General features: G+C 45.2%; 1 long non-coding RNA gene across 2 annotated transcripts; it reads right to left on the bottom strand.

Annotated features, from left to right (window-relative positions):
- Positions 1 to 4,920: 4,920 nt before the first annotated feature.
- On the bottom strand, positions 4,921 to 9,387 carry LOC143441798 (uncharacterized). 2 transcript variants are annotated; one of them, XR_013109486.1, is made up of 3 exons: positions 9,337 to 9,387; positions 8,546 to 8,619; positions 4,921 to 7,266 (listed from the first exon to the last, which is right to left on the bottom strand). It is a non-coding gene; the product is annotated as an uncharacterized LOC143441798 (long non-coding RNA). The 2 variants fall into 2 exon arrangements; XR_013109485.1 differs by having other exon boundaries at positions 8,978 to 9,347.
- Between the last annotated feature and the right edge of the window lie 16,874 nt (positions 9,388 to 26,261).

The raw sequence follows: 26,261 nt of genomic DNA, 5'->3' as shown, positions 1-26,261 counted from the left end.
TTTAAATTATTTGAAGTTGAGTTTGTTGGAATGGTACCACTTTACCATATTCACTGTTATTTGCAAAATTATAGCACTTATTTAAAGATTTGAAACAAAAAAATTATAATGGTGTGAGTTAAAGGTACGTGAATGAGCCCATGGCTGGCTCTAACGGGTTTGAATGTCTTATTGATGAAGAGAAGCTCATTCAGAGCGATCTGTGCTCTGCCAGCTCACCTGCATGGAACGGGTCCTTGGAGCATCTCTGAATGTCACATTACTCTTGGGAAGAATGAGAATTAGGCATTCTGGTCTCTACAAAGCCACAGGTTTAAGATTTTGAAAAATTTTTTGAAGGTAAGAGAAACTTGATTCTAGGGTCCATGGCATCGGCTTCCTCCTCTTTGCTGCGATAGCCTCAACCACGAGGAGATGGCTGGGCTGAAAGAGGCCAGTCTGTGTTTAATTTCTTTCTCTTACCTGGTGCCTCAGGTTCTGGGACGCTTCCTCTGTCTGGTCTTAGCGCCAGCCTTCGTGACGTCAGCAGCCTGTTGGCCGTGGGCCTCTAGAGCAGCTGCTGTCTAGGCAGCTCTGCCCGGGCCCTAAGCTGACACATGACAACTTCTATTAGCCTGAGGTTCTCTGCGGGAAGCCAGTGGGCTCTGTCAGCCATCTCCCTTCTGTTTTACCATCTGCTGGCTCCCAGGGAGGCGGTGGCACAGTGCAGGTTAAAGAGGGTACCCGGAGTGAGGGCATGGTGCAGACCTAGAGTGCTAACATTCTCCCTCCTTGTCAGAGGTTGCCTGGCAGGAGTGGCACTTGTCCCTAAGAAAGTATGAGGTGAACCAAGCTAGGCTGACCCATGCTGAGGGCATCCAAATTGTGTCCCATTCTTCGTGCCAGGAATCACCATGTAGAAGTCACATTTTGGCTTGGTTTAGACATGATCCAGGTGCTTTTCAGAGACTCTGACAGGGATTCTTGACATGTTTTTTGCACTTGTTTGAATGTTGTGGCTTTTAATGTCTGCTTTGGTTTTAGATCTCTCTCTCTCTCTCTCTCTCTCTCTCTCTCACTCTGTCTCTGTCTCTGTCTCTGTCTGTCTGTCTCATATGTGCATGCACACACAGTGTGTGTGTGTGTGTGTGTGTGTGTTGTGCAGATCCCTTCTATGGTTTTTCAATATATTCTCATATATCAAACTAAAGCAGCAATCACATGTGGTGAGGTGGAGTTGGACCGGCTGGATAAGGGAAGGGCTTGGGCCTGGGAGGGGCCAAGCCATGTGTTCCTCTGGTTAGTGCAATGGCCTGGCACAGTGGGAAGCTGCTGTGCTGGGGCCCTCTCTCTCATCCAGTGGTCCCACAGATTCCCTGGAGCTACAGCTTGAAGGGAGGGGCTCAAGTGGTGGTGATGTGGCCATTGCTCCTTCATTTTCTGAAGGGGAAAAATAAAGCTCAGGGTAGGCAGTAGCTTGTGAAAGGTTCACGTACCTACTTGGTAGTGGAAGAGGGACTAACTGAATTGAGCGTGCACGTGTGTGCGTGCATGCGTGCGTGTGTGTGTGTGTGTGTGTGTGTGTGTGAATCTGTTTATATGTATTAGATTTGCACTACACATGCACATATATGTGTACTACAGTGGTCACAGTGTGCAGAAGTCTAGAGGTTTCTCCTAACTGGATGAATGAGCCAGCCCAAGCTTTCTGCCTCTAAGTTTGTCACATGGTACTCTCTTCTCTACCAAAAAAGAAAGGATCTGAGGTGACTCATGATTAAGGTGACCATGAGCTGCAGACATGGCAAGTGGCCTGACATTTGACCAACTTGGGTTTGATTACCCAGTGATGAAAAGAAAGACCATATATTTCCATTTCTCTCTTTCTCCTCATATGCCCTGCCCTGATCTCCAGCCATTTCTGCAAACATAAACCACTTGGTCTTGTTACCCAGAATTTCTCAGCTTTCTTTTTGAGGGAGGAGTGCTGGTGGGCTCTAATCCAGGGTATTGCAACAAATAGGCTACATCTTCACTCTCTCAAAGGCCCCTTGTTGATCCTTAAATATTCCTATTTGGCCAAGTTGCCACTGGGACAGCTAGCTCATACTTTTCCAGAAGGTTCTGATGAGTCCTTGAAAGTAGGTGTTGGGAAGACTCATGGACAGGGGCATGAAATAAGTCATCCAAGACTGCCTGTGGTCCAATAATGGACTTTACAAGTAATTACACAGAATTCATTTTCTTCAGCCAAAAAGCAGGACTATTCCTGAGGACCTGGAATGCCTTGAACATCTGCTTTCACAAATTAATTTCAGTAGGTAGCCTGTTCTGTGCCCTGGTTGCCTTTTCTTCATTAACTTCTGTGGTGATGTGATTAGGGCCACATCTGGACTGTACTTTAGTGGTTGGACAGGCCAGATGTTCCACTGGGGAGATAGTGACTTGTAGTCAATACTGCAGATGCCTTCCTCTGCTGTTTCTGCTGGGTACCACACTGTGGTCTCAGCAATGGCTTTAATGACTGTTCAAGGACACAACAGGGATAGAATCTAATGTCTGGTGATAGAGGACTGTGCTGTTTGTGCTTTTTGTTACTCTACCTGGTAAGTAAAATCTGGAGATCCAGAAAGGTAGTGGGGACTTTGGTGGAAGTCAGTTAACTTTCAGTACAAAGCTGATGATCTTGAATGGTTATATCTTAGATGGAGGGATAGTAAAGGGGTCTCCTTAGGATTGTTAGACAGACGGGATGCCTGATTTTGAGAGAACATAGTTATCTTAGAGAGAGCTTGCCTTTAAAAATGTCTCACAGGTAAACCACAGTTTGTCTTCCCCTAAAGGAAGAAAACATTCCTAGATGAATTTACTGAGCCGTGGAATATCATGAGACCTTAGTGAATAGCAGATAAGAAAGGTGGACTGCCTTAGTACCAGTTTCAGCTCAGCTCCTTGTGTTACATGACCTTCTGTAAGTTTCAAGATCTCCCACTTAGGGTTATTACACGGATTACAAGAATTACATGAGATAATTGTTAGTATAATCAGGGTATCATGGCATAGTGGTGGGGCTTTGTAATCATAAACCACTTTGGGGTTACCTGGAAACCTTTGGTGCACTGCAAGACACTGCAGAGTGTAATAGATGGAGCACAAACTCATTCTGTGCCCTTGAGAAAAAAGGGCATGGGCATCATGTCAGTGTACCAGGAAAACAAATAATTCTTCAGTCACTCTGGGGCTGAGGATCTCACCAGTGGTCAGCAGTGAATCATCGGATAAAGGATGCGCAGAGAGTCCCTTCTAAAGAGAAGTTTGATGTCTCAGCCTCAAGCAAACTTAGCCTTGGTGTGGGTTATTTGCTCACAGATGTGCCTCTCAGCTATACTGTGAATGGTGTATCACTCAGCATCCACCAAAGTTCCTCCTTGCAGACCCAGGAGGCTGCCAGAGATAGGTCAGATGAGGGCAGAAAGGGGAAGTGAGGGGTTTCCTCTCTCATCTCTAAGATCTACCACCACATCTTCTGTTTACATTGTTCTGCAGGACATTGGTCATAGGGAAGGGACACCAGGATTAGGATTGATCAGCTTTCTCAGCGAAGTCCCAAGTCTCCAGTTCTTCCTTCTGACCACACCCTGATGATATTCAGTCATAATAAAGGACTAAAGAGAGACTTTATTCCACAGAGGGCACCAGGAAGGTAGCTGTTTCCAGGATGGGTAAAGTAGGTCATCCTGGGTGGCCACTGTTGAATCAACCATCCTAGAATTCTGACAGTATTTTCTTTTATTTTCACAGATAATTTTTTCTCAAAACTGTAAGGTAAGGCTTAAGAGTTGTTCTCAGATTAATATAAAACAGATGTGAGTTCACTCTTAACTCTCACATATACTAGCTGGACACTGAACCCGAGTCTCCTCCTCTAGACCATGAGGGTGAGGACATTAATGAAGGTTTGCTGAGAAAAGACATGAGGCCACATGTCAGGCTAAACAGTGTCAAGTTCTATTCTAGGTAATAAATATATCTCCTCCCCCTCTTCCCGCTCTTCTTCTCTTCTTCCTTCTCCTCCTCCCTCTCATTTCCTTGTCACATTCCCCTTCCTTAGCATCTTTCTGAATTGACAGTCCTAGTCAAAAGAGCATTGGATAAGACAGTAGGAGAACTGACCGTGTAGGAAAGGGGCAGGCGGACACCACCTATCCATGTCTAAGTTTAACACCAATGGCTTGTTAATGGGAAGTTATCTGTTACCCAGGTGCCTAGGGAGGAGGGCTCCTTGTTCAAGTTGCATAAAAGTTATTAGAGAGATAAGCTTGAAAAGCGCTTCTATCTCGTGCCAGAGAGGCCAAGCACAGATAAAAAGGGACAAGGAACAGGGCGACAGATGGAAGGTTAAACTCCAGGAAGCAGAGGGTAAAACACAGATGAACATGCTTAGGAGCAGAATCCTCCCAAGGAGCACTATCCCAGCAGCTGCTTTCTGAGTACGGACTTCCTGGGAAAGCTTTCTAAAAGATGAGAATAGTATTTGAGTCTCCGAAGGCTAGACACTTGGATTTGTCATTCTCTCTCCAGTGATTTTGCTTAGGGCTCCTAGGATCTAAGAGACCATCTTATGTCATCAGTAGGTAAAATGAAAATCTCAGAGACGTGACAGGACTTGCTCCCAACCTTACTGAGCAGAACTGGGCAGCTAGAATGTATGTAAGTATGCTTGTGTGTATACATGCTTATGAATATGAGGGTGCACATGTGTGTGCTTATGAGGGATAGAGGATAGCTTTGGATGTCCTTGGGTGCCACCATTTTATTTTTTATTTTTGCCAGCAAGGCCCCAGGGATCTGTCTGTCTCTGTCTCCCTGACGATGAAACTAGAAGCATGAGCCATCACACCCAACTTTTTTTTCTTTTTTTTTTCTTTTTTTTCTTTTTTTGGTATGGCTTCTGGCAATTGAACATAGATCCTCATGCTTACAAGGCAAGCACTTTGCTGACTGACTGATCTCTCTAGCCCATCAGGGGAATGTGGAAGGTAGCCTCAAAATGGCCACTCAGTAGCACCTAGCCTGATGGTCACATCACATTATGACTCCCTCACATTGAGCATGGTCTGAACTCCCCAACTTGCTCCTCCAGAATAGAATAAATCGGAAGCAACTAGATGTCACCTCCAGCTTAATTACTAAGTACTAAGCAGAAGGTACTAAGTCTCCTGCCTCAGCTGCCATCTCTTTCCCTCTTACCCAGACATTTAATAGACATGCCAATAAACACAGGGCTTGTTTTACCCATTAACTGGAACTTTGATATGGGAGAGAAGATTATGCAAGACGGATTCCCATCTCTTCATGGAGACAGCCAAACTCAGATACTTGCTAAAAACTATTCATGCTCTCTTTATCTGGAGGTTCTACAGACACCAACACCCCCTTCTACATAGCTGTTTCCCCTACTCTCACTTCAAGTGCCAGAAATCAACTCAGCATCCACACTACTACACTCATATTTGGTGCCTTCCTTTCTTGCTCAGGAGCCAGAACAATCAAAGCAGCCCTGTCTCCGGCTTAGCTGAATAAGCAAGAACTGGGGGTGGGGGCAGGGGCTAGGTTCACCAGCTGGGAGAGCCCATGGTTACTCTTTTGGCTTTGTCTTCACCCTGAGTGACACAGCACCAGCATCTGTGCGCTGCCCCAGAGGGCACTCAAGGCATCTGACCTTTTCATCCCTGGGAGGCTGTGGTCTTAAGAGAAGAATGGCATAATGGCTCTCTGTTCTTAGTGGACTTTGCTGAGCTAAGCTGGGCTAACAGGAGCATCATAAAAGCCCTGGGGTGAACAAGGGTTTTCTGAAGGTCATCTTGGCCATTCTTTTGCATCTGGGAAGGGCAGCTAATTAGCGATTTGGCAGACTAGAGATGCGCGGGAAGGTGACTCTTTCATTTAGGATTGCAAGAAGGTCCTGCAGGATCCTCAGTAATAATGTAGGGCATTTTCACCCCTTATGGTCAGTTCTTTCCATTTCTCCTTTCCTCCAATATTACCTTGATTTTCTCTTTTCTATGTGAGCTGGCTCATACTGCAGAGGAAGACACAATCATTAGTTATGCTTGCCCTTCCACCATTCTCTTCATCTGGAAATGTTTCATTAAGAAAGGAATTCAGGGCTGGGTGGGAATTGCTTAGTGGAGAAAGCACCTGCTGCATTGGTGTAAGGACCAGAGTTCAGATCTCCAAGAACCTCATAAATCCAGATGGCAGTGCATGACTGCAATCCAAGCTCATGGGCCAGGTAGAGCAGCATACACAATGGTGACCAAGACAGTTTCAAACAAGGTGGAAAGCCAGCACTGACACCCAAAGTCGCTCTTTCACCTCTCTTTCTCACTCATATATACATGCCTTCTTTCATTCCCGTCCCTCTGTCTCTGTTTGTCTCTCTCTGTGTGTATGATATCTATCTATCTATCTATCTATCTATCTATCTATCTATCTATCTATCTATAAATAAAGAGAGAGAGAAAGGGATGGAGGGAGAGGGAGGGATGGAGGGAGGAAGGGAAAAAGAGAGAGAAGGGGAGGGTAGGGTAGAGGAGGGGAAGGTGAAGGAGAGGAAACAAAAGAATCTACTTATTGATGCCACCAGGTGAGCTACGGTGGGTGAGAAGGTAAGAGCAAAGTCAGAGATGCAGAGACTTTGTGCTTTGGCTTCCAGAATCATCTCCTGTGACACCCAAGGAGTGGCACCATGAATGGACAAACTCCAAGAACACAGCAAACTGGAGAAGATTTCACTGGCCAAGACCAGACAGACTAAAGCCCAGGACCCAGACTTTCGTCTTTCCTGTCTCATGGTCTTTTCCAAAGATTTGTTTCATAGCCTGAGTCACTATACAGGATATGACTGCTGGCTTTGGTGAGGAGAGAAAAATAAATCCTGCCCCTTTCTCAAGAAATAAACGTACAAAGCTCTTTAGACTCATTAAACAGGCGGTTACAAGGCATCTTCGGCTTCCAGTGGCTCTTACCAAATAGCATTTTGATGAGTTAAGTGTTAATGAATCAGAAACATATGGATAAAATTTCCTTGAGAACACAGGACTTTCTGAAACAAGAAGAGTCACCCCATTCCCCTTGGGCTCTGGGCCTGGGTGTCAGAAGCTCATCTCCCCTCTGTGGCTTACTGGTAGGACTGCTCACCCTCTGGCCACCCAGCTTGCTCTGTTTTCTCCTGGAAGTCGTCCTCATCTCCTGTGGTTTAGTGGCCAAGTGGCTGGGGTGGGCCTAGAACAGAAAGGTCACCTACTCAGAAAGATGAATGAGAAAAGGAAGGAAGGCTGGGAAGAGTCAAGCCAAGCACTCAGAGACGAAGGACCATATGCCAGCAGGAGAAGTCACAGTGTTTGTAGAGACCTGTTGACTTCAGGTTTGTGGCTCCATGGAAAGCAGCTAGCAATGCTTTCTCTCTTTCCAGGCAACCTGTGAGTCTCACCATTTGTGTATATGGTTGCACATTTTCTAGCCTGCCAAGATTTTCTGGAGATTCCTATGAAGTCTTTGCTAGAGTCTGGGGAGACAATTCTGAGTTCTCCTAAATGAGGCACTGATGAACAGAAAACCAGGCCTTCCGATGACTTTAAACTTCCAGCTTCTAAAACCTAGACCTAGATAAAGCTCCTCATCCCCTGCCACAGTGCCCATTTAGGTTATTTAGGTTTGCATTTATTTATTTACTTGTTGGGGGCAGTAGAGAGAAAGCTCATTTTCATTGTGGTAGTCACAAGACAATTTGTGAGAGTCACATCTCTCTTTCCATCAAGTGGGGCCTGGAGACCAAACTCAGGCCATCAGGCTCGGTAGCAGGTGCCTTTACCAGCTGAGCCCTTTAGCCAGCCCATCATCCGGTTTCTTATATTGTCACAGTAATAAAGATGGGTGACCCTACTTTCAAACAGTTTATCATAAGGGACTCCATAAAGCTCTGTGAAGTGGGGTGTCTCCTGTTTGCTTCCTTTTTCTCGTGAATCTCAGACTTGAGCTGGGAACCATGCATGGTATGTCAAAAGGCAAAGTACACACTGTATTTGCATTTTCTTCCATGATGTTACTTGCTTCCAGTTCCATTGATCTCTATGATCCACTGTGAAACAGGTCAGGGGCCTGAGTTCCTACTAAACTGCTTTCCACCTGGCATAGTGACCTCAAGCCTTGGGATGGAATGATGTGGGGGTGGGAGTGAGGGTGGGAGATGCTCAGTGAGTGTTAGCGTTAATGGGCATGTTACTTTCGTGGCCACCTGGGCTCAGAGCTGATCTCCATGGAGATCCATGGAGATGATCCTCGGAGGAAACAGATGTTACTCCTGCCCCCCATCCCCCTATCCTGGTGTGCTCCTGGAGCCTAGGCTCTCAGTTACCTACAACCTGTTCCATGTGGGTTAAACCACATTCCTGGGATCAGAGAGAAAACATAGGGAAGAAAAGTGAGAGGAAGCTGTTGGGGTGCTGGTGCCCGTGATGAAGGTTAGGCAGGGCACAGTCACTAGTGCCTATCTATGACCTACCTGATTCTCACTGTCCACTGATGCCCATCTGTGTCTGGCTCAAGTCTTCACACAAGAGGAATGAAGGTATCATCCTAAATAAGATGCCCAGAAATGCATTTATTTGAAGAGACCTGGAGCTATAAATCTGAGTTCATACTGCCTGCATCTTTTAAAAGAAGCCTATCCAGCTCTGATGGCCTTCTTGGCTCCTTCTTGTCCCTGTCACATAGCATTTCTCTACCATGCTGTATTTAAGTCCTGCTTACGTGGGGTCTTCACACTGACCCACTTCTCTTTTTGTCGCTATTAGCTCTTTGCAAATTTCGCACACTGTATTTTAATCATACTTACCCTTCCACCAATTCCTCCCAGATTCACCCGCTTCCCCATCCACTCAACTTTGTGTCTTTCTTTTTTTCCCCTTCATCGATAAAGACCAATTTGTATTACCTATATATTAAACAGGTTGCCTTCCACTGTAGAATGGTCTGCTTATAAGGGGCTACATTCTTAAAGAAAACCAAGTGTTGCGGTAAATCTCTTGCCCATAGGGAGTCCATAGAATAACGACACAAGTCAATAAGTATCAAATGAATGCTGCATGCCTAGATTGGGCAGATTTACCATTAAACTACACTATTTCCCCGGCTATGAGAGCTCTTAACAACTTGCGGTTTCCTAGGTCAAGGCCTTCTTCGTTTTCTCTCTCTCTCTCTCTCTCTCTCTCTCTCTCTCTCTCTCTCTCTCTCTCTCTCGACCAACTGCCCTCTCCCTCGGCCAACTGCCAACTCCCTCGCTTCTCCTCTCACCTCTGCTCTCCTCGTCTTCTCCCTTTTCCTGCCTCTGGCTCCTCCCACTCCTCTTCTACTGCCCAATCACTGGCTGGAGCCTTTATTTAACAAATTTGATTGGACAGAAGGTTTACAAGATTCACTCCTCCTTTGCAGCCCCGCCCAGGAGTGGTGTTACCATGACAACAAGAGGCTAGGGCTATCCTCCACAACCAAGTGCCCCCTTTTTTAGCAGCTATCTACAGCTCTTCAGCTAGACATGGGATTTCATGCCTACTTTCCTTCTCCAAGCTAGGATTTAGTCAATCTTGAGATTGTGTAGGCCTTGTATATGCTACTATAATCAATGTGCTGCTGCCTTGATGTGCCTTGTATTCATATACCACCTCTGGCTCTTAGAATCTTTCTGTATCTTCTTCTACAATGATCCCTGAGCCTTGGGAGGAGGGACTAAGATATAGATGACTCACTCAGAGCTGAGCATTCTGCAGTCTCTTATTCCCTGCACGTTGGCCACTTCTCATTCCTTAACACTATAACATGGTCCATGGCCTTGGGGAGAGTACTAGCCTTTCCAAGCCCCTTGACTTTCAGTGAGCTGGGTGGTCAGGTTGTTGTGGTAAGGAGGTGGAGGTAAGGAAGGCTGTCGCCAGATGGAGGTGGAGAATAGCCAGAGTACAAGTAGAAGAGGGGAGAAGATACGCAGGATGAGAGGAAGAAGAGAGTCATGCCTTGCTCACATCCCTCAATATCCTCCCCAAAGGATTCAGACATTCATTAATTCCTGTTGGATCCTGGGCTCTCAGCCCATCTTGAAGCCTTTCCTGATGTGCTTCACTGGAAGCAGATGTAGACTGCCAGATATTTCCTTCAGGGCCTGGGACTTCTTCACACTCATCCCAGGGCAGTCTCTCCCTTCCAGGCTCTTGAAGGAACAGCACTTCAGGAGCTCTCACAAATGTCAGTCCTGAACCCTATAGTCTCCAGCCGACCCCAGCATAGGGCCGTTTAGCTCTCTGATCTCCCCTCCTCCATCACCACTATATTTGTGCTGGTCTTCTGGCTCCATCCTTGCCAGTTCCCATGGCTTTGCCCTTGATCATCTGTGGGTGGCTGCCATGTGTTTTCATAAGGTTTCTCATGACTTCTGCAGTTCTCTTTCTTTTTGCTGTGTCACAGGCATGGTGCATCCTTTTGGGAGACTCCTCCTTGCTTCCTCCTCACCTCATCCTACCCTTTCCCATCCTTGCTCCTTGGCCCTGCACACATTGCCTCTGATATTTGCCGTCAGTTCCCCCCTTTTGTGAGAGAATATTATAAACTGTGCACTCTTCATATGCAAGAGGAATTATGCAGTTCATTTTACAGAAATAAAACCAAGGCCCCAAGAGGCTCCCCAGCCTATGGTGGTCAAGAGTTCTTACATTCTGCTTGTGATGAAATGATCAAAGAACTGGATAAAGTGGGGATTCTCAGAACTCCCCAGAGGCCCTGTAGGTCAGATAACCCCAGGATTGAAGCATATATGAAAAGGGTTTGGATGCAGGGAGGGAAGCCTGATCGAAACCTCTCTTCCTAGCATGTATGACTTCCTCTTGCTAAATCCTACCAAGAAATTTTAATCTCTTTTTATGTCTATAAATTCATTTTGTCTTTTGGGACTGAAGACGATGGTGGAGAGTTTATTAGCAACTGGGACCTCAGGTTGGACTCTCTATGGGATGAAGCAAAGCTTGTTAATGCAGGTGGGGCTGGGTCTTAGTTGGTGTTCTATTGCTGTGAAGAGACACCATAACCATGGCAAGTCTTACAAAGGAAAGCATTTAGTTGGGTTTGGTTTATAGTTTCAGAAGTTTAGCCTATAATCAGCATGGTGGCATATAGGCAAAAAAATGATGCTGGAGAAGGAGCTGAGAGTTCTACTCTTCAGACAACAAAATAATATAAGCCACTGGGACTGGCTTGAGCATTTGAAATTCTAAAGCCCACCCCAGTGACACACTTCCTCCCACAAGGCCACACCTATTCCAACAAGGCCACACCTCCTAACCACTGTCAAGTAGTGCCACTCCTTAATGATCAAGCATCCAAATGTGTGAAACTATGGAAGCCTCTCCTATTCAAACCATCCCAGGTAGTATAGAGAACAGGAAATGTGTCCCACCACATCACCCCCAGCATGGCTATTGAATCCTCTTCTGGGCACAAAACATAATGAGACCTGAATATTTTTTCTTTAGGTCAGTTGAGAAGTCTCCGTGACACTCCCTGTCTATATCCACCTTTCTTAGACTGTCCCTTTCTTTCCTTGAAGTCATAGCACAATCAGAGAGTCCACATATTAGTGGCTTTTCTGGATAATGAAACAAGATACCACACAAAAGCAACTTAAGAAAGAAAAGATTGATTTTGGCTCACACTTTGAAGATATATAGCCCATCACAGAAAGGGAAGTGTGGCTATCACCAGGACCTGAAGGCAACTGGCTACATTGCATCTACAACCAGGAAGCAGATGCAGATGAATGCTGGTGTAGAGATTACTTCGTTCTTTCTATATAGTTCATCCCATGGAATAGTGACACCCACCCAAGTTAAGGTGGCTCTTCCCACCCTGACTAACCTAACTGAGGGGAACATAGGTCCAGCACTGAGCACCAAGCATCAAAAGTGTCATGCAGTTAGAATGACTGGCCATCAGAAGCATGTGACAATGTTGGGAACAAAGACAAGAATGGGAGTGAGGGGCTAGGTGTGCACTTCTTTTCCTGCTTTTCAGGAGCTGGCTTTGTGGTCGTCTCTGTATTCTTCATAGAACTCTGCATGGCCAGAGAAGATTAGAGACTGTGGTCTGGTGTGTATCCTCGGCCCAGGACAGCACAGTTGTTAGGTGAGAACGCTGAAGGTTCTCTATGAACAGGCTGTTCTCTATGAGAAGAGGTTACTAGAGATGCTCAGCTGACACGAGAAGAGTCTTGGAGCCTCCTTCTTTACTTCCCACCATTCCAGGGGCTTTAGGGGCATTTCCAGCTTCCTTGAAGATGATCTGAGCCATTGGTTTTCAGTGAGTCCAACGGCCCTTCTCCTTTACCATATGCGGTCATCAGCCAGGTAACCTGTGGCCTTTGGTGGTTGGTTGGAAGGGCATCAGGATAGACCCACCTTGAAATGACTGTGAACCCTGCAGAGTTTTTATTGTTTTGCAAGTAATATAACCCAGTATTTGTTTCTGAGACTTGGTTTCACTCTGTAGGCCAGGCTGGCCTTGAACTCCGTATGTAGCTGAGGCTAGCTTCCAAGTCTTAGTAATCCGCTTGCCTCAGCCTGCCAAGTGCTGGGATGACAGATGTGAGCCATCAGATCTGTCTCCATGTGGTTAGTGCATTTCCTAACCCATTTATTTATTGAGTCCTGATGGCTTCCGGTCTTCAAGTCTAGAAAGGAAAGGTTTTGTGTTAGGGACCACTGCGTCTGGGGCCTTAGTTGGGCTTTAATCCTCCAGCTGCTTTTTTAACTCTTCTAAGCAGCTGGCTGCAATTCTCTGAGAATGAATAAGAGAGACTAATGGATCAGAAATCAGGACAACAGACTGACAGCACCGGCAGGAAGGCCTTTCTCACCTGTGGGCATTCTGAGTCAGGGAACCCCTCTTGCGAGATGCTATGTAGGCCTTTTCTAGCCATCACATCCTCAGGATCAGCTGCAGCTACAAAGCTACCTTGTTCAAGGTCGCATCCTTCTCAGGGCAGCCCACTTGCAGTGGCAGAGTGTCTTGGGCTGCACAGTTCTAGATGACTTGTCTGATCCAGGAGGAGGCTGGCTGAGCAGCAACATTACCTTAGGACGCATGATGTGGCCAAGCACTCGCCATAGCCCACCATATTGTATCCACTCCCACCCCCTCCCACTGGCACAGCCCAGCTTCTACTAGTTCTTGATTAGTATGGGTCCTTCAGGTAACTCCAACTTAGCTTTCAAAGAACCCAGAGGGGCCACATTACTTTTTTCCTGGTTCTCCCCAAGGCAGAGGCAGTCACCCTTCAGTCCAATTAAAAAAAAAAAAAAAAAGATCAATAAAGCAGATACACAGTCTTCCACAAGTTCTGGCCAAGTCAAGTCGCCTAGTGTACTGACTGATGGGAAGATTTCAGAGATCTGCTACAAGCACCCAGCAGCCTAAAGAAATCACATCAGGCTGTCTCCCCTCAAGGCCTTTGTACTTCCTGGTTTCCTTGCTAGGCATGCTGAACTCTGTGCACACACCAAGCATTCTTGATTACTGATCAAAAGGGCCTTCTTCATAGTACTCAGTCATTCCAAGGTGCTCTGTGTTCTTTCCCAATGCCATGAAAAGCAAAGATAACGGAGGATACTTAAGTTTCTAGTGCCCATCGTTCCTCACAAGAAACCAGGAAAGCTTCTGCTTCTTTGCCTCCATATCTAAGGAGCTGTAGGAGTCTTAAGCAAGCACTTGGCAGAAAATGAATGCATGAGTAGAAAGCGTAATACTTTCAAGTGGAAGTAATAGAACCCAGTTAGAATTGAATAATGCTTTATTTTCCAGATACTAATTATGCCTTTCCCCCCATCTAATTATGGTAAGTGGAACTGGCTTTTACTACATTCTAGGGGTTGGCTAGATTTTTTTTTTTTTTCTGAAAAGGATCACCAATAAACAGTTTGGGCTGGGCAGGTGGGTCATAAGCCTTAGATTGTGATTATTTAACTCAGTTTCCATGACTTAGAGACAACAATGGACAATATGATAAAACTTAAAAAAAAAAACAAAAAACAAAAAACAAAAAACAAAAAACCACCTTCCAAAACAGGTGGCTAGATGGATTGGGCTGGCAGGTGGATGTTGGTGGAACATAAAGTTTCCTATAAAGTGAATTTACTGCAGTAGAAAAGGAAGTCTTTTTTTTTTTTTTAAATAACAAGACCATTAACTAGCTTTACACAAACCATATGCAAATCCCTCAAGTCAGAAAGAATTCATTTCTAGTTTTGCTTGCAACATCTGTGGCTGCAGCTGTGGGGATGCTGGGGGTAGAGAGAGGTCTCTTTAAGTTAATGTTGCTATACAGAGTTGGCAGCTTACACATCCATGGTCCCCAGAGCCATGCAGGCCTGCCATTCTACTTTTGTTACCCCCATTGCTGGACTGGGCTGTAATCTTTCACTCCATCTCTGGAGCGAGGGCTGTCCTCAATGTAGGGCCCTGGGAAAATTGTCCCAGAATAGTTGTAAATACCCCCATTCCAGGACTGACCTTAACCATCACATGGCAGGATGTTGGTGAGGAAGAGATGGCTACAGTGACAAAGCCCTTCTGAAATTTCTAAACCTTTAGGAAAGAGAATGGGTGTGATCTGTTGAGCACCGTGTTTCATGCCTGGGCCACGCAGATTTACTACTGTCACAGGTGATGGCTGATTCAGTCCTGACAGACATCTCTGAATAACATTGTCCTCAGGCAGGACTGGGGAGATGGTTCAGTGGATAAGGCCTTCCTTTGCAAGTATGAGGACTAAGAGTTAAAATTCCCAGCACCAACTTAAAAGCCAGGTGGACGGGCTGGCCTGTCTGTAGAGGGCAGAAGGTCTTTGTACTCACAGGTATACACTGGAGAAACCAGGAATGTTAATCACACAGGAAAGTCACCAATCAATCAATGGAAGAAATAAAATGCCTACTTTCCACCTAGAAAACTGGGAGTGGATTCTATTAATGACCTGGTGACCCTTTGCTATCTGTAGAGCCAGATCTCACCCCAATTCCCCAGGTTTATTCCAGATTTTCCCTCCTTAGACTGTTATCTTTAGCTCCAAGTGGTTGTTAATTTTGGGGGGACAGGATTCAATGTAGGACCCATAACTTCTTGCTTCTCTAGTTAGCTTGAGACAGGAGATACAGGCTGTTTTCCAGTCACTAGGAGAGAGTGAAACTCTAGCTATAGTAGCCACCACTTGAATAGACTCTTGCTGGGGAGGGGATGGTGAGTAGGGTAGAGAGAGGGCAATGTGAGTTTCTGAGTATGGATGGGAAATGAGGATTCTTTTTTGAATCATGTCTTCTTTTGAGAGGGGTCGAAAAGAGACTGTGGGAGCTGGGGAAGTGTATGGTACTGGAGGAGGGATGTGGACTAACTTTGCTGTGTTTGGAAATGGCCTTTGGCTTCTTTTCCTACTTTTACTGTTTTCTGTGCGAACCTTTTCATGAGATAAAATCTTTTCAGTAGATAGCATGGAATGTACTGATATAAATCACATAGCTTCATGACTGCTTATATAGACAGATGCCCACATAGGCAACATACTGACACAGAACTTACGTCATGAAGTACCCAAGGGTTGCCCTAGTGTGAGATTGCTTTACTCATGGGACCCCTGCAGTGCTGGGAAGGGTCCTGGGCTTGGTTTCATCTTCTGTGCCTACTGTGTTGAAATATCTGAACAAAGAGTCCTGGTTTGTTTGTTTGTTTGTTTGTTTGTTTGTTTTTAGCGTTTCATCAAACTCACACAATCCACACTCTCTTCTTTCCACTCAGGATGCCATTCAAGTTTTTCTTCCCCAGGAAAGCTTCCTTTGACCCTACCCCACTTTGTTAGAAAACCGCACCTCAATTCCTGCAGAAGTCAGGGTGGACAGACTACCACCCAGAGCTTAGAGGCATCATTGTACCTGACCATGCTTGTTTCTTACTTTTCCTTGGATGGAAGATTTTAGGTCCCGCTGGGCTACAAACTCACTGGCTTTTTATTGGAAAAAGCTGTGTAGCTCTGTGCTCTGACGAGAGACTTTGCAATGATTTGTACACACGCTACAGCTTTCCTTCTAACCTATGAGTTTCCTTATTTATCTTGACATCCCAAGACAATGCACAAAACTCAGGGTACCTGTCAATGGGCAATTTGACAGGTGCTGGCTGACCTTTTCTTTTCGCCTGTCTCTGACCAGGTGGCTTTGGTCAATTCCAGGATTCTAGACTATTAGAGAGCAGTCGGAGAATCCATGTGGTCCAATCCATCTTTGAGTGACAGAGACTTAGAGAGTTCTAGTGTTTCCCTCAAGATGGAAAGGGTGGAGGCTCAGTGGGAAAGGAGTAGAGGACCTTCGGCAAGGAGTCACTGGCTCTCCCTTCCTCTCTGCAGGTGCAGCTCCCTCCTGTGAATCAGGAGGCAGCCCTTGTCCATCCTGGAGCAGCCAAATGGATTCTCCTTGAGACCAACAGTCCATTAGCCCCACTTCTTCCGGCTTCCTCTGTGGAATGGCTCCCTGGGGCCTGCCTGAGAAGCTCCAGGAACTAACTGCCTGTCAGCCCCTTTATTAAACTTGTTTCCAGATGTCTCCACCTCAGATTGAAGAGGCAGGAAGAGGGTGAGGGCTGGAGTTTGTCCCCTAAATGAAGTTGGTTAGATTGGTAATAAATAACATTTGGTACTGATGGAACAGGTGGTCGGGGGAGATGGGGGGCGGGGGGAGCACAGAGCACATCCTTCATGAGACCATGCGTGAGCTTGAGATGTGAAATGTCTGGACAGAGTAGAACATCTGGGGGCAAGAGACACGGGATGCATGGGAAGGTATAGATAAAGCAGAGATGGGGAAAACCAGACAGTTGTGACTCCACAGGAGAGCAAGTCAAGGAAGCAGAAAAGGGAAGACTCCTTTCTTGCCTCTTCCGAGTGCTCAGAGTCTCTGACAACCTGTGGCAAGCTCTAGCATGCAGCAATCCCACCTCTGTTTTCGACATAACATAGTTTCCTTTCCTCCTCCTCCTCTTCCTCCTCCTCCTCCTCTTCCTCCTCCTCCTCTTCCTCCTCCTCCTCTTCCTCCTCTTCTTCCTCCTCCTCCTTTCTCCTCTTCCTCCTCCTCCTCCTCTTCCTCCTCTTCCTCCTCTTCCTCCTCTTTCTCCTTCTTCTTTTCTTCTCTGTATCAAATCTCTCTTCTCTCTCTTATAATGACGTTACTTACTGGATCTAGGGCCCTATTAGGTCTTGAATGTGCTCTGTCATAGCCTTGGGCTACCATATAAAGAGTTATTGCAGTGTCTCCAAAGAGGCTTTTGAAGACTTGACTTCCAAAGTCCCTTGATTTTACTTTTGCCACATTCCTTGGGTTAATCAAAGTCTCTAAGCCCAGCATAGATTCTAGGGTGTGGGAACCAGATTGGCGCTAGATATACCCCTCAACTGTGATCAGCTGTTGTGGACTGTAAGATCCTTTCCAATCATAGCTTTTAATTTTTAATCTGCTAGACTCCTTTAATTATATTAATTGATTGATTAATTAGTTAACTAATTAATTAATTAATTTATCCTGGGGTTGGAACTCGGGGCCTTGTGCATGCTGGGTAACAGTTATACCACTGAAGTAGTTTTAGTTGATGCTTCTTTTACACTGTGAATCTGGAGACCTTTCTGTCTCTGTGAAGAGTTCAAGTCTACTAGCCTCCACTGTGCTGTCTTGTGTCAAGGCTCTGGCCACTTTCCTTCCCATGCCAATATTCCTCCCTTCCTTTCTTTCTTTCTTTCTTTCTTTCTTTTTTTTGGGGGGGGTGTGTTTCGAGACAGGGTTTCTCTGTATAGCCCGGGCTGTCCTAGAACTCACGCTGTAGACCAGGCTGGCCTCGAACTCAGAAATCCTCCTGCCTCTGCCTCTAAGTGCTGGGATTAAAGGCGTGGGCCACCACAGCCCGGCTCTCCAATATTCCTTTCTTGATCTGCACCTCTAGAGACAAAATTCTAGACTCTCAAGAGTGTCTGGCACCCAGACAGAGGGCAGAATAAAGGAATCCTACTGAGGTACAAGACAGAAGGGATCCATCCCTGGAAGTGTATCTTGTTTAAGCTAGCTGCAAATATGAGAATACATACTAGGTCTTACTCCAAAAGCTTTGTATGTACCAAGTTATTAGATAATTTTAGCAACTCTGTGATAAAAGTATTATAACCATACCCATTTTATAAAGAAGAAAACTGAGGCACAAAGGAGTTAAAGGTTAGCTCAGAAACTAAAGAAGTCAAGTATTGTGCTTAGATTCACAATGCTGGAAAATAGGACTCTAGTATTCTTTCAACTCCAGTTCAAGTGTATGGTAAGAACCAGGTAAAGCATCTGGGAAGATACATGCATAGCAAGAACTTTACCATACATGCATGAAGACCCGAGTTTGGATCCTCTAAACCCACGTTATATATATATATATATATATATATATATATATATATATATATATATTTTTTTTTTTTTTCCCAACACTGGAATAGGAAGAACTCTGGGGCTTGCTGGCCAGAAATTCTAGTTTCTAGCTTTCTAACACTGCAAGCTGTGTGGTCTACTGTCAGTGGAGGAAGGCTCAAAAGCCTGTGTCTACTACTCTTAAATTGACTAACTTTTTGTAGGAGACCAAATGTTCCCTTTGTAAGTTCATAGATTTCCATGTTAAGCTAGTCTTACTATCAGCTCTAAGTCAAAGAAACTTTTTTCTATTTCGATTGGTGTTCTGGAACTCACAGGGGGATGAAGCAAAATATAAATTTTGGCTACATTCAAACTATGGGATTATAATCTTGGGTTATAATCTCCAGGTAAATGAATATGCCGAGGAGCCAGGAAGTGTGGAAGTCTTTAATATGGAAATCTGATCTCTGAATTTTCAGAGTCAGCAGGGACTGGAAGCCATACAAAAGCCAGACTTTCCAAGGGAGAAAGTAGGGGTAATGGTGGGGGTAGGGTGACTTCTCTGGGATTCTCTTGGTGACCTTTCTGCTCCTAACCCATTCTGACCTCTTGCTCCTAGTTGTGTGCATTTTGTATTTTTCCTATTAAACTGATTTTCTTCTGTGAAGAGATAGAAATCCCTCAGAGAAGAACAGCAGGGATCTTCCTTCTATATGGGATGGTTGAGGCTGCCTTGGCAGAGGCAAACAAACATCATGAGCCTGGCATCATGTCGGATGCATTTATGGCCCTCTGGCTATCTCCTCCTCCTCCTGGAATGGCAGATGGCCTGTGTTTTTAATAATTAAGAAAAAAAAAGTAGGAGGAAAATCAGGCTCAGTAGGAGAGATTTGGAACCATCCAAGCGGCACAACTGAGTTGTGAATTTGTTTGGAAAGTGCAAATGGAGGCTTCCCATTAAACATGCCCACAACCTCAGCCACTTCAGGGAAGCTTGAATGGTCCTGTATAATGGTTTTCATCAACACACCTTTCCCAGGGGGTGGTGAGCAAGTGGAAACAATTGGTACACAACAAGATTTTTGTATTCATAGGACTGTGAGTCTTATAACATTAGTGAAAACATTACCTTGCAGCCTCGTTTGTAAACTAGTCCTGGGAGATAAAGATCCCAAAGGGCTATGAAGATCAATTTAAATAAGTAGTCTGAGGTGATTTAAAGAAATAAAGTGATGTCCAAACTTAGCAGAAAAGACACAGGTTCTAACAAGAGATGGGAGAAGCCTGAGACCCAGCTGGATTCTATCATGGTAACAGGCAACACTCTGTGATGATTTTATGTGGTGTTCATTTAGGAGAGACCATGGTTAAGGAGAGCTGCTGCTAGGCTGAGAATTGAGACTTGTAATTCCTTGGCCTGAAAGTGTTGAACCAAATGGCCTTTCTCTGATCATCTTCTGAATCTCCCAGCTGGAAAGGTTTGGAGCAATAACCATTTCTGGACATACCTGTTGTCTGTTGAGGTTTGGAAAGACCTTGTTATCAGAGGATGCCGGAATGGCCATGCAGAAATGCCATTAACACAGAAATAAAGGCATCAGCATGATAGGAAGGCATGTGAGGCTCCAGTATGTGGGACTCAGGCCCATCTTTTCATCTTCAGTAGACCCCAGATTATGCATCTGTTTCGGTTCCCACCAACATCCCTTTCTTTCCTTGCTAGATGCTAAGCCGAGTTTTCTGGAAGGTGGAAATAGCTCTGACTATGTGCAAAGCCTGCCCTTGACACCTGAACCCCCAGTCTGAGGGACACTACTTCTCAGACCCTCTGCCTCTGACAGGAAGAAATGTCAAGGAACACTCAAGGGCTTCGGGAAGAAAGATAACCTGCTCTGCCTTCCTCTCCCATCTCTCCTGCCAGAACACTCTCTCCAAGCTTCTTGCCTGGTCTCTGCTGGATCCTATTGACCAGCTGCCACCAAGAAGAGTTGGCCAAGCAGATGGTGGGAGTCTGGGCTTGGAGGGGAGCCGGCAACCAGCTGCGCAGACATGTCACCCACTGCAACTTGGGACATTTTGTGCTGAGGTTTCTCCCTCCCTGTCTTCCCTAACTCTTCATCATTCATGGAGCTTCTTGGCTCTTTTATCTCTTCCCCTTCTGCCTGGATCCCTTGCCTCCCTTTTTCTTTCTCTTTAAAGGCTTCCCTTTCCTTTATTCTCTTTTAGCCACCGTGCTTGGCAATGAAAGCAGCCTTCTCACAACCCCCAGAAGAGATAGAGATCCAAGTCAGAAGGAAGAGTCTTCTCCCAGCTACAATGGGTCAACACAGGAGGGGCACAGGCACCAATCTCTTGGCGTCACACTTCTGGATGGAGAGCCACAAGCTGAAGGAACTCTTCCTGATGATAGCGTAGACCCCAGTTTAGTAGCATCAGCCTTGGTGTGCTGAGAAAAAGGCCATGAACTTGGAGCTGGGACCCAAAGCCAGTCAAGACTTAGGTAGACCATCTGCCCTGAAAATGCCTAGGTTAAAGATCCAGTTGGAGCCACTTAGTAGACTAGAGATCTCCCCTGTATACGTCAGTCCTCATGGTTGTCATGGGCTGGGAATGCATCAATGTCCAGTTTATTCAGTCTCCTTTTGTGGCTTAGCACTCTTGCTGTCAGGGTTCTGGGCGGAGGAATGGTGGATTCACTAGGTGTCATCTTTCCTATAGGGGCCTTAGTTCTCAAGAGGTCTGGCCAGCAGGCAGCACTCAGGTATACTTGATCTCTGTTGCAGTGGGAGACATTTCATGGTTTCTTATACAAGAGTTTACCATTTCTAACCCACATCAAAAGGCCCAGAACATCTCTGAGGGGAAGAAGAAGAAGAAGAAGAAGAAGAAGAAGAAGAAGAAGAAGAAGAAGAAGAAGAAGAAGAAGAAGAAGAAGAAGAAGAAGAAGAAGAAGAAGAAGAAAGAAGAAGAAGAAGAAGAAGAAGAAAGGGTTTACTCAGAGTAGCCCAAAGAGAAGCAGTTTCACCTTCACTCAGACTCCTCTGAACCCTCCAGTTCCTCAAGACCCTCCCAAATCACTGCCTACTGTATGCTCTACTCTGATGGTGAGGGTGTAGACCAGGACTCTCATATTGTAACCACAGGTAGCCATTGTGCCCTTGAAAGTTCTCTGGAGCAGTTTCTTTCAAAGAACTGAATCACTCATTTTATATGGCTCCACTAATGTGAATTTCAATAGTTACAGGTGGCCAATTAGACAGTTGTGAAACATTTGGGGGAACTCAGGAGTGGGATGATGCCTCCAGTGGCAGAAACATTTTCTGAAGCACCCTCACACTCATCTCTTCATTCAGCTGTCTGAACAGAGCACTCAGCATCTGGCACGATGACACACTCTGTAGATGGAGCCTCCCATTTACTACAGCCCTCTGCTCAAAGCCACTGGGCTAATTGGTACTGGCAGGGGATTTGGTTGGCAGCAGATCTGTGCCTTCTTGAACATACAGGATTTTATCTGAAAATCTAAGACCTGGGTTATCTATGTATTTCTTTTTGAAATGGGGGCTACGTGTAGCTTAGGCCAACCTCACACTCACTGTGTAGCCAAGGTTGGCCCTGAACTCCTGACCTTTCTGCCCCCAACCCTACATGTGCTGAGACTATAGGTGTACACCAAAATACCCATGTTAAAACCTGAACATTTGATTCTTCTTTGGTTTTCAGTTAATTCCTGGTTGAAAGGAAGAAGTGGGAGCAATGTATCCCAGGTTCTAGATGTTTCTTGGTTTCTAGATGTTTCTGTTGTACTTCCTGAAGTCCACAGTGGCTCTGTGGGCATTGTGAGCTTGTGTGTCTAGAAGAGAGAGGGGATGACAGATGATAAGAGGGAAAGGCAGGGGAGATGGTGAATTCAGCTAGAGGAAGGACATCAGTGTATTCTTCTGAAATCTCTTCTAGGAACCCACTTAACAGCTCCAGAAAGAGTACAGAGCTGGCTGCAAACCCAAAGTAATCTAGAGGCTGGTGAGCAGGATGGCTGGCGTTTGTTCCACCCTTTCTCCCTTTTGAACTGACTTCCGTAATCACTCTAGCTTCTTCCCTTCCACCAGCCTGGGCCTTAGGGGCTCAAGAGAGAGCATTAGGCATTTTCTACGGCGTGACTTTAAATAAATCCTAAGGCACAGCATTCACATCCTGCTCCTTTCTCCTCCAGGTATGCCCAAGCTGTCATCTGAAATTGTCCAGGCAGCATTCCTTGGCCCCAACATCTCCATTCTGGGCTCTCCTTCTGGGTCGGAGGCTGAGTTGTTCTCTTAGAGCGGCCTCCAGTTTTTTCTTACTGTTTCTGTGCATGCTGATTTCCACCTACCACGATAGAAGTCACATTATCACTTTGGCTAGATATAGCTGAATTCCATACCTCATCCACTTAGAATGAGAGTATTGAGTGTGCCAGGCAGTTTTGCTGAGCACCCTAGAAGAATATGCAAGGTCTTTCTTCAGAGGATCGGGGGTTCAGGACTATGTAGGGAGGGCTTCCATAGGCATACAGTAGACAGTAGAAGCAGGCCAGCATAAAATCCCAAGGGAACATGAGAATCAGTAGAGTTAACGTAGTGCCCTATCTACCTGGTTTCAGGTTAGTTACTACTGTGCAAAAATGTGCCAGGTGTGTGGGACAGGGAAGCTGGCAACTGGCTTTCAATTTGAAGTTTTCTAATCTTTACAAATGAAATACTGGTCAAATCAGACTCTTCTATGAGTGAAAACCATTTCTGTCGCTCATATACTGGCAAATTCCTCAGGACGTGGTTGTTAGTGGTTGAAGAAAGGCAGGAATGAGATGGTTGACCTTTGGATGTCGCTAATCCATGAATCTGCACAGGTTGACTCTGGCTTCTTGCCTCAATATAGAGGTAGGCTTCATCTGCACCAGTGAAATTCACCACATAACTCTCTTCTTGGACACAAAGACCAAGTGCACAAAGCCATGACCATTCCTATAGTTCCTGCCCTGGCGTTTACAATGGGACGCATACCTTCTGCCTCCTCTCTCTCCTTCCCTGGGGATCAGAAAAGGAAATTGACAAGTAATTTCCCATGTCACCAAGCCTGAAGCTTCTGGATGAGGGTGAAGTTGAGGAGGCACTTGAAATCCTCCCGTAGTGGCTCTGTTCTGAACAAGGGTGCAAACATTTAATTTGCATGAAGGATATTTCTTAAGGCCATTGTGCATTTACCTCCCCTGGGAATTGTAAGATACATGTGTTGTGCTGTGCTCTTGATAGGTGTATTAGTCATTGTTTCCTTGAGAAACATAACTAACACGTGTGTGTGTGTGTGTGTGTGTGTGTGTGTGTGTGTGTGTGTGTTGGATGGGAGAACAGGAGGGAGGAAGAAGAAACACTTAGCTCTTGTTCTTACTCCCTTAGTTAGCTCCAGCATTAATGGTTTTCTTTTTTGCCTAGCATCCTTCAGAAGTCATTTGTGGTTTGCGGAAAGGCTCAGCCTCCTCCTCTGCTATCTCATCACCTTGTCTGTACTTTTCTTTGTGAACTTGATCTCAGCACTAACACTGCCTCTTAGTGCCTTGTGATAGGAACACACACTGCAGCACTACAGTCTATATCTATATTAGAACCACGCAGAGCGTGTCAGTTTACCCTCCTGTACCACAAATACTCATTTGATACTAACAAGGCTTTGTTTGTTTGTTTGTTTGTTTGTTTGAGAAGATTATATATAATAGTGCCCAGAAATGTTCCCTGACAGATCTGTTGGCAAAATGATATAGAACTGCCACTTCCAGTGTCTGCCTACTTGTTACCTGTTAACCCATGGTAACAGTTAGAGGGCAGGGGCTTGGCACAACCTGTGACAGGTAGCATAAATATCTGCTCCATTATTGAGTGGATCACTGGACTCAGAATCACTTCCCATGCCTTTCAAATGTCCCCATATGAACTTTTTAGACCCACTGCTTGGCTTTGTCCCCTCCACAGTCTCCTGTATCATTTGCCTCTTTCCTATCTGCCTATTTTCCTTTTTTGGAGTACCTCTGTTGATGGGGTCCTTTAGGGGTCATTAAATCCATTCTTCCACTTTCAGCAAGTGCTGACTTTCATGTATTCTCCATTCCAACTTGGAAGCTGGGACTGGGGAAGACATCCAACACAAAGATTTTTAAAAATTCCAGAAATAAGAATTCTCTCTCCATTTAGGAAAGTCCCAAGGCTGCAGACATGAGGACACCAGTTTGTCTTCCATGATGCCATTTCCTGATCACTGGGGAAAGGGAGTGGGTGGGGTGAGAGGAGACGGTGTCACTGCTGTCTCCCACCCCAAGATATTTAGGTACATCTTCCTGCCATCTTGGCTGGGATTATGTTGACCTGAAAACTACCTTATCTTCTGGGTTTTATCAGACATGTGGTCTGCTTTCTCTTGTTCCCATCTCCTCTCCTGGAACAGAGGTAAATTTCCCCCATCTGGCCCTTCTGAAATATCAAACCCTATTGCATCATGGTGTATCAACTAACATCTTTTCCAAGTTAGAATCCAAGAAACCATGGCTACTTCTTAAATTCTCCAGAGGTTTCTCTGTTCTGAGACACATTTGCAACTCTGTAGTGTCAATGTGGCTGTTAAGATTCAGTCAAACAGAGAATTCTATCAGCCCACAACCTCTGGGACCAGTTCCCATGCCATCTCCTAGTATCTCTAAAGAGTGTATGACTCTAATGCACATTTTCTTGAGTCTCTCTCTTTCAGGAGTTGCTTAGTAGTTTCCAGTTTCTCCCAAAAGTACTGGGGTCGGTTGTCTCCAAAGTATGAACAACTAGAGGAAATATGTGATGGACCAGGTGAGATGGGGGTTGGGTGGTGGGAGCTTAAATATCTGTACATGTGTGTTCCTTAGCCAGATGAGGATGTCTGGCTTAGGTTGCCTACTTGGAGTATGTTTTTTCAAATCTATTCCAGAATATTCTGACTTTTGCTAGAAATAGCCAGGCTAGAATAATCTTATCTTTGGAAGATCCTAGCTTATTTGCTCCTTTCCTCCCTCTGTCTCTTTCCTTCTCTCCATTTACTCTCTCTTTTTTCCATTTCTCTCTTTTTCTTCTCTCACTTACATCCTTTCTTCTCTCTCTATACCCCTCTCCCCCTCCTCCCTACCCTCTTTATTTACTGCTTAGCTCTCATATGCCAGATAAATGCTAAAGAACCAAATCTAAACATCCAAACTTGTTCTCAAATCTTATTCTTTAGAACTTACACCAGACACAGAGAATACACCTCTAAGCAAATAATCGTAAGTTCTAAAGACATTCACTATCAATAGGTATGAAGAGCACAGCATTTGAAATGCTCCCAGTGTGCTCTAGGAGTCTGGACAGGGCCATGCACCCTGCTGCACAGCAAGTAGTTTTGCACAAAGAAACAGTTCAATTCAAACCTCAAACCCTAGTTTTGGGGTAGCCAATGCTAAGTATTTTCTTGCCCCTTTTTCAGAAGAAAGCAGAAGTCTGCACAATGGGAATGTGTGTGAGAACGCACATTCTTGCACAATACTAACTATGCTCTGAGATTTACCAATGTTCCTCCTTCCTACTCCAACAGGATAATTTTAGATGGGCGGTCTTGAACTTAAATGACCATCGCAATCATGTAAAATTTCCATCATTGGGCTCTACCTCTAGAATTTCTGAATCAGTAAAATTAGATGAAGACAAAAACATTCTGCAATTATGAACATTG

This window comes from Arvicanthis niloticus, chromosome 3 (genome assembly GCF_011762505.2).
Source record: "Arvicanthis niloticus isolate mArvNil1 chromosome 3, mArvNil1.pat.X, whole genome shotgun sequence".
Taxonomy (NCBI): domain Eukaryota; kingdom Metazoa; phylum Chordata; class Mammalia; order Rodentia; family Muridae; genus Arvicanthis; species Arvicanthis niloticus.
The sequence above is the reverse complement of the archived record's forward strand: the minus strand, read 5'-3'. Positions and strand labels throughout refer to the sequence as shown.